The sequence below is a fragment of the Petaurus breviceps genome, unplaced genomic scaffold (genome assembly GCF_028583685.1).
Source record: "Petaurus breviceps papuanus isolate PSGF00001 unplaced genomic scaffold, PetGlider_PUasm1.0 98, whole genome shotgun sequence".
In the NCBI taxonomy this organism is placed as follows: domain Eukaryota; kingdom Metazoa; phylum Chordata; class Mammalia; order Diprotodontia; family Petauridae; genus Petaurus; species Petaurus breviceps.
Window position 1 is genome coordinate 1,673 of NW_027187460.1, and position 8,939 is coordinate 10,611.

The 8,939-nt window shown below is 44.1% G+C and overlaps 1 long non-coding RNA gene and 1 pseudogene across 1 annotated transcript in view; one reads left to right on the forward strand and one right to left on the reverse strand.

Annotated features, from left to right (window-relative positions):
* Positions 1–6,046: 6,046 nt before the first annotated feature.
* On the forward strand, positions 6,047–6,813 carry LOC138156001 (P2Y purinoceptor 11-like; annotated as a pseudogene).
* Positions 6,814–7,266: 453 nt separating this feature from the next.
* The window catches only part of LOC138155795 (uncharacterized), a 9,642-nt gene continuing 7,969 nt past the window's right edge, over positions 7,267–8,939 (reverse strand). Inside the window, exons 4-5 of the long non-coding RNA XR_011166993.1 lie at positions 8,703–8,885; positions 7,267–8,338 (exon numbers count right to left, since the gene is read on the reverse strand). This is a non-coding gene — a long non-coding RNA (uncharacterized lncRNA). The remainder of the gene's footprint in view (positions 8,339–8,702; positions 8,886–8,939) is intronic.

The window sequence follows — 8,939 nt, forward strand, 5'->3', positions numbered from 1 at the left end:
TAGATTTTAGGGGGCTTTGGTGTATAATTTCTGGTGGGCACTTCATTCCCCCCTTTTCTTGTTCATAGTTGAAACTCAGACTCAACTGAGTCCAGGGGACTGTTCTCTTGCACTGGGGCTGTGGTACCCCCTGCTGCCAATCCTGCCATACCAAGGCCAACTAGGATAGGGACTAAAATGGGGGCTGCCAGCAAAAAGGTGTTCTTGCATACAAGCAGTCAGAAGTTAAGCTCGGGTCCTAGGAACTTGGGGTCTACCAGAGTGATGCCCAAGTCTTCAGGGGTGATGGTAATGGGTGAAACAGGGGGGCCATCCGGGGTTCGATTGCCACCAGGAGGTGGGTTGAGGACTGGGTTGGGACCAGTGGGAGTAAGATCCCTTGGCACCAGAGTGCATTGAACTAGACTCAGGGGTCCCTTCCTGTGACATAAAACCTGTTTCCCCAAGGTGTCCCAGTTTTCCAATCCTGTTTGGTCCAATCCAAAACCCTGATGACAACTGGGTTACACAACTTAAGGGTAGTACAATGAAATGAAATGTGGTGGTCATGGCTGCCACTGGAGACCCATTCAGCAACGGTTACACAATTTCCCGGTCCCCCACAATCGGGAGACCCATCCTCAGGGCAGACATCTTTTCTGCCCACGTATCAAAGAAAAAGTTTGGGCTGGCCATGAGTCACATTAGAGTCCCAGTCTTAGTAAGAGTCCAAGAATACAAGATGGGAGCATAGGAGTTGGAACCGGCCAAAGGCAGGAATGCCAGGAACAGGAGCATCAGGACAGTCTCTTAATCTTCAGTTGTAAGTCACTGGCTGGCTCTGTTACCCACAGGTCTGGTTGGTCGGGAGAAGCTGTCACCTTGATGTGTGAAGGGTGGATCCAGGCTTTTCTTCCAGCCACCTTAACAGCGGAGTGGTCTGGTACACCACTCAGATTGCCTCCTAGATCTTTCATAGAGCTTGGAGGGACTTGAGAAGTAAATCATTAACAGTCATACATAACAGCATTCATCACCCAAAATACAATAGAAGGTGGGGTGCTGAACAGAATTTCAAAAAGGGGAATGAATTTTACACATATATATTCAGTTACAAATATTAACGCTTGCTTAAATAACGGATCAAAATAGCAAGTTCTCTTCTGCTTCACAACTTGTTACATCAATTTTGCAAGTGGAGGTTTTAGTGGGTCTCTTAAAACCACACTAGAGATTTTAAAAATTTCTTCTAAAAGTATTTTCCTTCTTCAAAACAATTTCAAGATTTATAAACGATCACTAAACTTTTATAAAGAAAGTTAATTGAAAACTTTTAAAATGATCTTAAGCAGTTTGCCTAACTTTCTGTACGTGTTTTAATTCTAGATGAAAAATAATATTAAAGTTTACAATAAGCTAACATAAAAGAGCTCGTATCTTTTACTGATTACTTGCTCTGAGCATAGGGATCTGTTATAGAAGGAAAAGCAGGGACCTGTGACATTCCAAATATGCCAGGAGAAACCTCCTTGGCTCTGTGTAAATTCAGGTATAGTTAGAAATATTCCATCTCATGCAGCATCTGTTCCATCTCATAGCTAGACTCAGGAATAGGTGGGAAACATTCCTTTTCAAAGGAACCTCATGGGTAAACTGAGCCAGGAGGGATCTCATCCCAGACAGCGGCTAATATTGTCCCTTCGGCTATTATCAAATGTAGACTTCCACCTGTTGACAGTACAGGATCACATACTTCTGAGTAGCTAGTGGCATTTTCTCTCAGACACTGATTTAATGTAGACAACTAGACCTAAATTAAGACTCAAAATAAAATTTAGTTATGGTCCCAAGTGCTTTTTACCTTAAACAACAAGCCTCACCAATCACAGCTCAGAGCCAGTTATAATTATTTCTATTCTCATGCGGCTGCAACATAAGCAATAAAAATATATCAGATCTTATAATGTAAGGAATTCCTTTTACCATCCTTCTAAAATATAAAAGCCAATTTATAAAAATTCTTTTTACTAAAAGTAATTTCTTTCTCAGGCAGAATGACCTTGCCTGGCAATAATTACTAGGGGATTTGACAGTTTTACAGCATGAGGAAAATTTATATGAATTGTAAGCAGGAAAGACTGGTCTGAATGGGCAGAATTGGTCAGACAAGTTTTTCATCCAGCTAGTTTCCTCCTTTCCACATACAGTAATCAATTAATTTAGCATTAAAACATTAGCCCAAAATAGCTTAGTTAATAGTTTTACAAGTTTTTCTAAATAGCAGATATACATATTACAAGTCAGGCTTAAAGTAACATTACTGGTCTTACACAATTTTTCTCTTCACTCAGGTTTTAAAATATACAGTGTAGAAATACAACAATAGTATAAACTGCGAGATGACATTAATTGCATTTCCAAATTACATAGAAGAATGATTGATCTTACCAAGTGAAGAGGCTAGTTGACTTCTGACCTCATTTTTCTCCTCTCTTTTTCTCATCTTCCCACTTCACAGATGATTTGAGACTGAGGGTTAAATGATTTATACTAGGTCACACAACCAGTCAGTGCAGAGTTCGGAACACAGTTTCTCACTGACAAGTTTTTTTTCTTATTTTTCTTATTTTCTCTCTTTCATCTTTCTCTTAGCTGTACCTCTCTGGTTCTTCTATTTTTGCTCTATATTCTGGGGGTGTTTTCTACCTGCTCCAATGTTTTACAGGAGTCCTTAGCAACCTTCTTTAATTCCTTGGCAGTGGAACAAGCAAAGTGATTATTTGAAGCAAGGGAGAGATCTCTTAGATGGTACTGAAGTTGGGGCTTCATGGTGCAGCTTCCTGTAGCAGATCCTGGTTATGGGGTGGTTAATTTGGGAGAAAAAGGGCAGTGCTCAACTGGGGAGTGCCAGGAGATTTTAGCCTGGAGCATTGAGGAGAGGGTTTGGGAAACTTGAAGTAAAAACTTCAGGCTCTTAGAGGGATGGGCTTCAGGGTACCTGGGGATCTAAAACTATTGCTGGTGGGAGCTAAGTCAAGTACCCTTTTACTAAACTATTTAGGCTATGAAAAGAATATAATTTTACCCTAGTAGCTCAAATGTATCTCAGGCTTAGTATATGGGATAATGATTAATTTGTGTTTGTACCTTTATTTCACAACCTTCTTTTCCTTTGTCTAACTGTTCCCATGCCATTCAGAAAAAAATGTTCTATTCCAGGAATTTAACCTTTCAGGTAGGCAGATGACAAGTCCGTGTAGCTCCGATGTAGCTACTGTACCTTCCCCCCTTTTTCTTTTTGGAGGAGGTTAACTCAAATTAACGTCACGGCAGCCCTAGCTCAGTTATAGCCAGGACAACAGGGAGAAAAAAAAATATCTTAATGGTTCAAACCTTTTACTGTCTTCTCAGCTCCATCAGAGCTGGATGACAGGGGAGGGCTCTGTAGCCTTAGCTAAGAAGAACTGGGACCACAGGGAAGAGAATCTTAGCAGTTGTAACTTGTCACTGTGGCACTAGTCTGGTCAGAGTTGGATCACAGTGAGAAGGCACCATAGCCCTTAGCCTTGTCAGAGGTAGGACTACAGGGAGGAGAATCTTAGTGGACTTTTCTTTTTTTTGACCTTTTGCTCAAGTAAACTTTTCTCAGGTGTTAATTCCTTTAAAATTTCATATCTACTTCAAGACTTTAAGAGAAACTCTTTCTCGTACAACATAGATAATACAACTGTTTACCGGTAACAATTATGGTCTTAATTTTGAACTTTGAAATAAAACAATTGAATAACCAAGCTGGTGACCTTAAACTTCAGTTTTTGTAGTTACACAGAACTAAAAAGATTTCTTTTGGTGCCAAATAATAACCAGAATGAATTTGATTACCTGGATCTATATTCCCAATGATGTTGCACAATTCTCTTTCTATGACCCAGGAAAGGGTTAAGTGTTAGTCCTATTCCAAAGTGCAGCTTGGAAACCTATTTCTCTTTGATCATTGAAGTAACACTTTTTCTCTTAGATGGATCTTGGCTGGTTTTCTGCCAACCTTTCTTTAAGAGACTATTAATCTTTCTAGCGTAGGTCTTACTGCATGGCTGCTTTTGGCTGCCCCTTTTTTTTTAATCAGACACAATCACACAAACAGGGACATACACAAAATGCAGAAAGGCAAAAGGAAGAAGGCTTCATCCTTTCTACCTACCTGGAGCTCCGGGGCCAGGTAGGCACAAGGAAGGTGTCACCGGTATCCCAGAGACAGGATATACACAAAACAACACACACAATACACACTTGTCTCTCTGGTGGCCCCTTGCTTTGAGAGTTTGGATTTTGAAAGGGGCCCAGGGGAACCTCTGGAGAAGTGGAGAAAGTGCACTCCCTCCCCCCAGGGACTCCAGGTGGAGCAACCAAGATTCCTCAGGAAGAGAGCAGGTCAGAATCAGCTGTGGAGAGGATGTTGGGAGCCAGGCCCTGCCCCCCATTTGGTTTTTTCAAGGGGAGGACTGGATTAGGCGTTTTTCCAGTGTCCCCTCTTTCTGCAGTAGGCACACTGATCTCATTCCAGTGGTTGGCAATGGGATGATTCACGACCACCCTCCTCCCTCCCACAGGGGATGTATTTCCGCAGATGGCAGGATCCTTTGTTATGGGAGGGGAAAGTGCCTATTTCGATCAAAACCACCACCACTGCCCTGGCCATGCATTCGTTCAGCTTTTGGCCTTTGGCAGTGGCTCCCTGGGCTGAGACTTGGGGCTGAATAGTACTGGGGCCCTCTTTGGCTAAGGGGGTTTCGTCCCCCTGGGGCACAGATATTTGTTGGCCCATAAATGCAAGTAGAGACAAAATGAGACAAAAAATTAAGATTAGAAAGACAATTAAGATCACAGATGATGGCTGGTCCATAAATATAGTCAGAAATAGGACAAGACAAGAGTTAAGGTCATAGAAACACAGGTAGACAGCACAATTAAAATTATGGAGACACCTAGTGACAGAAACACAGAGACAATATTACAGCGACATCTAGTGACAGATACAAAGAAAAACACGCACCAAATAAAAGTAAAGGTTACAGAGACAATTAAGAGACCATTATGATTACCGGATAGAAATGTAGAGAAACGGAAAACAGGCTACTTCCAACAGTGTCTCGTGGAGACCAGTAAGGGCATCAACACAGCATCCATTCTCGCCACTTATTATATAGGAGCACTCACAGGACAGAGAGAAGCAAGAGAGCACTTGTGGATCGAATGGAAAGAATTTGGGAGGGACTCAGGTTCCTGGTTCGTTCAGGAAAGGAATACAAGCTTGGGGCCGAGGCATGTCACTCGGTGGCCTCCGCTAGGTCAGACTGCTCTCCCGGCCTTCCAGAGAGCTTGGTCCAGCTGTCACTACAGAGCCAAAGGCTATCTCGGTGGAACCTCCAAAATGAAGTGGACAAGCAAGAAACAGGTTAGGCAAAGCCAATTATAACTTGATAAGAGTGTTTATTTAGCCATCGACTGCCTCCTTGATAAAGAAGACAGCCCTGAGCCTTCTGCAAAATGCATTTTTATAGAACTAGGTGTTGCTAATCAACAAAATGTGGTTCTGGGGGGGGGGGTACCATTTCTAGTAAAGTCTTGGGTACCTAACAAGAACAGACTTGTATCTGGGGTATGTTTCTAGCAACACATGTGAAAAGTTCCCTTACTATTATGGTCTATCAGGTGGTTTCCAGGGACCCTGGTAGGGGCCCCTTCTGGCAGGTTTTAGGGGGCTTTGGTGTATAATTTTTGGTGGGCACTTCAGTTTCAGGTCTAAAACCACACCTCCAGGTAGCCCCTCCTTGTGCTATTTCCCAGGGCATTATGGGCAATACGACAGTTAATGTCTGATTCAATTCAAACTCCAGTCATTCCGATTCCTTTGTCCAACCTTCACTACTTCATGCAGACTTTTTCTTGAGAAAGACCCTTTCTTGAGGTCATATGAGAATGAGTGGGGGTCAAGTTTGCTGACAGTCCTCTATAATTGGGGAAAGAAGCTGCCCATTCAGGCCTCCCTTCATTTCCCCCAGGCACCATGACCCAAGCATTTAACAGCACGTGCTTACCTGGGATGTTGGCAAGAGTTCACAAAAACCTGAACCAGTACCAGGAGTACCTGTGGCCTGTGCTAGTGGTCGAGTTCCTTTTGGCTGTGAGGGGCAATGGTCTGGTCCTCTACTGCTTCAGTACCTGGAAGCAGCACTCGTGGCATCAGGCCATCATCTTCTCAGCCCAGCTGGCTGTCAGCAACATGTTCTATGCCTTCTCCCTGCCCCCCTGGTTTTCTATTTCTATCCACCCAAACACTGGAGCGGGGCAGTTGCCTGTCTGTCTGAGCACTTCCTCTTCAGCTGTAACCTTTACAGCAGCATTTTCTTCATCACTTTCATAAGCCTCAACCGCTACCTGGGTATCCTGCACCCTTTCTTCACCCACGGCCATGTGCGACCCAAACATGCCTGGGCCATCAGCCTGGCTGGTTGGGGCCTCGTGGCTGCCCTGGCAGCACCAACCTTCAAGTTCTCCCACCTTGTCTTGCCCCACAATGGCACAGGGGCACATTGCCATGTGAATCAACCTGAGGCCTGTACTAAATGCCTAGGAACAGCTGGGGATGACCATCTGCCAGAATACTGGGTCTACAGCCTGGTGCTGGCAATGCTGGGCTGCGCCCTCTCGCCCCCAGCTCGGCGTCCAGGACCCCAAGCGCCCCTACCCAGCCTCAAGTCTACAGTCAGCATCGCCTGGGATCTTCCAAGCAGCCTTAGCTGGGATGAGACCGGAAGCGGAAATGGATTCTGACAGCCACTTCCGTTGCCTCTGCTGGGGCTCAGTTCGGCGCTTCCTTCTCATGGCGCCCCCTGGTGGATGAGCCTGCCTGGCGCAAGCGAGAGCTCCTACCATGCTGCCTCTTCTCTGCCCCTCCTCAGCTTTCTGTGCGCCCCGCGTCGCCCCCATACTCCTCCCCTTCCTTCCCCCCACCCGCCAGTCCCACGTTTCTTTCCCCTTTGCTCTCTACACACCCCTTGAACTCACTGCCTCTCAGCCCTGCGGGGAGCAACCCCACCCCCACCCGGCCGGATTGCCCCAGATAGAGCCAACGGGCGTTTTGGAGGGAACTAGGTTTCTGCAGTAGTCAGGGAAGGGATAGGTGGGCATCAGATACGGGGAAGGAATGCAGTGCGGCACCACAATTTCAAAGATGAAATGGGAATTCAGCTGGGACAGAAGCTGAACTTGAAGGAAGTATTTATGAAGTGTCTTTTGTGTGCAGGGCACTGGGATGACCCGTCACAGATATCTCATTGGATCCTCATAAAGACCTTAGGAGGAGGGTGCTACTATCCATGTTTTACAGTTGAGGAAACTGAGGCAAGCAGAAGTCAAGTGACTTGCCCAGGGTCATACAACTACGAAGGGTGTCTGAGGCTGGATTTGAACTCATCTTCCTGACTCCAGGTCCAGTATTCTATTCACTGTACCACCTGGCTGCCTCTCTAAATCTACAGAATGCAATGGGTATAGTGAAAACTGTATTAGTTATAGAGGAAAAAAGATCTGAGGTTTGGATCCCAGATCTGCCACTTGTATTCAGAGGTCAAGTGACTTACTCATTCTCCTACTAGTTCCATCGTCTACAAAATGAGGGTCTTGGAGTAGACCATTGGAAGTTTCCTTACAGCTCTAAATCCTATGACCTTAAGCAAGAAAAAAAAAACCAAACCCCTAGTGAGCATGATGGCAGTGGCTGAACACCTAGGACTGATACAGTGCTGAACTCTAGTTTTAGCAAGGCCTTTTGATGTCTAGAGCTGCACAGCTGCCATCCTGGTCCAGGCCTTTGGCTCTTCACTTTAGGACTAGAAACAGCTTGCCTTTCTTTGACCAAGAAATCTTGCATTTTCGGAGCAGAAGATGCCTCTTACGAGGAGACTTCATTCTCCAACTATAAACATTTCAAACTGTGGCAGCAGCCTAGTCAGAAGTACTAACGTGCTAGAGAGAAGCTGGAACAATTTCAGAAAGAGTTTTGAGTTATGTAAGAGTCAGGAAAGACACTTGGTCATTTAAAAAGATTTATTAGAATATATATAAAAGCTGCAAAAATTTCAGTCAATAGATGTTACATTTAATATACAATTTAAATAGTTTTAAAATCTAGAATATATAAAAGGCATTTTACAGTTGCACAGCTTAATAGTTTGATCATTAAAAATGGCTCAGTGTGAGCAAAGGAGGTAGACATTTCATGAGTACAATGGAATAAAAAGATGGGCTCATTAAGAGTAGTCCACAATAGCTTGGTCCCTCATACCTCTTCTTTTAACTGAAGAGAAACAAATTAAAGACAAATTTAAGTTTCAATACAAAGGGATAACAGTATCATGACTGCCAAATGTGACTGTTTTTTGTTTTGGGTTAAATTACAATCCTATTAAATATATGGAAATGTTAACAGTAACAAGTTGTTAATGACTGAACAAACTCCATCTCCCTCTCCCCCCAACCCCACCCTTTAAAATAGAGCCTTGTGGTCTCCTCCACATAGCAGGTGCTCTCTTAGACACAACAGAGTAAGGTATTAAAACTCTCAAATCTTTACTTAGCATCTGATATCCAATAATGGGACGATTTCCAGAGATATATGGGACAGAGGGAATCTCCACAAAGCAAGTTAAAAGCGCTATTACCTCACAGACACCGCAGCACCGACACTTCATGCCACTGTCCCCATTGTCTTTTCCATTCTTGTTTATTTCCTCTGAGAAGACACTATGAAAGATCTGATAAACGAGCTTAGTGGTGGTGGCTTTAAGGTTTTCCTCTTCTACACTTTGATAAAGTGCTTGATGTCTTGCTGCCTTGCAGCTCACCTACCACGAGAGAGAGAGAGAGAGAGAGAGAGAGAGAGAGAGAGAGAGAGAGAG